This window comes from Atta colombica, unplaced genomic scaffold (assembly GCF_001594045.1).
Source record: "Atta colombica isolate Treedump-2 unplaced genomic scaffold, Acol1.0 scaffold5, whole genome shotgun sequence".
Taxonomy (NCBI): domain Eukaryota; kingdom Metazoa; phylum Arthropoda; class Insecta; order Hymenoptera; family Formicidae; genus Atta; species Atta colombica.
In genome coordinates this window covers 510,413-511,286 of record NW_017259539.1, presented here as the reverse complement: position 1 = coordinate 511,286, position 874 = coordinate 510,413, and the positions used below count along the sequence as shown (strand labels likewise).

The following is an 874-nucleotide window of genomic DNA, read 5'->3' as shown; positions in this document are numbered from 1 at the left end:
ATATAAAATTAAAGAATAATTTTTCATAAATAATAATGTGAAAGTTATAATTATAATTATTTTGACAAAATATATGTACATAATGTAGGCAAGAATTCTTTACTTCTAAAATGATTTTTCAAAAATCAAATATATGATGTATATGAAATTTCATTATAAATAACAATAAATTATTTAGACTACATATAACATTAAAGATAATAATATAAATTAATCGAGCTATCAATATTAAAAACAATATTAATGTACATTACAATTCTTCTTTATTTTTCATCATATATTTACGATGTTTCGGCTGCTTTTTTTTCAGAAAATGTCGAAAATATACAGATGAAGAATAAAGAAGAATAACGTACATTAATAATAACTGTTCTTAGTTATTTATTGTTTTTGTAATATTGTTACTAAAGATAATTTACGAAAAAAATTTTTCTTAATAGTTTCATAAGAAACTATATATATATATTAGGTGTACAACTTTGCTTCCGCCGTTTTTTTTTCCGAAATTCGAGGCTTTATTGTAAAAAACTGGTTATGCATTTATGATTCAAAGTATTGTCCATCGCTGGCCACTACTTTCTCCCATCTTTCGGGTAGCGTACGAATCCCGCGTCGAAAAAACTGGTTATCTTTTGAGGCTATCTACGAATCGATCCAATTTTTTACTTTTTCATAAGACCGGAAGTGCTAGTCAGCCAGGCTGTGTGACATTGATCGAAACAAGTGATAGTCAGAGGGAGCAACGTCTGGAGAATACGGCGGGTGGGGTAGGATTTTCCATTTCAACGTTTCCAAGTATGTTTTGACCACTTTCGCAACATGGGGTCGAACATTGTCATGTTGCAAAATCACTTTATCGTGTCTCTCGTTGTAT

At 29.2% G+C, this 874-nt stretch overlaps 1 pseudogene; it reads left to right on the top strand.

The window, feature by feature from the left end:
* LOC108691695 overlaps positions 1-874 on the top strand; it is a 20,469-nt pseudogene that overhangs the window by 9,345 nt on the left and 10,250 nt on the right.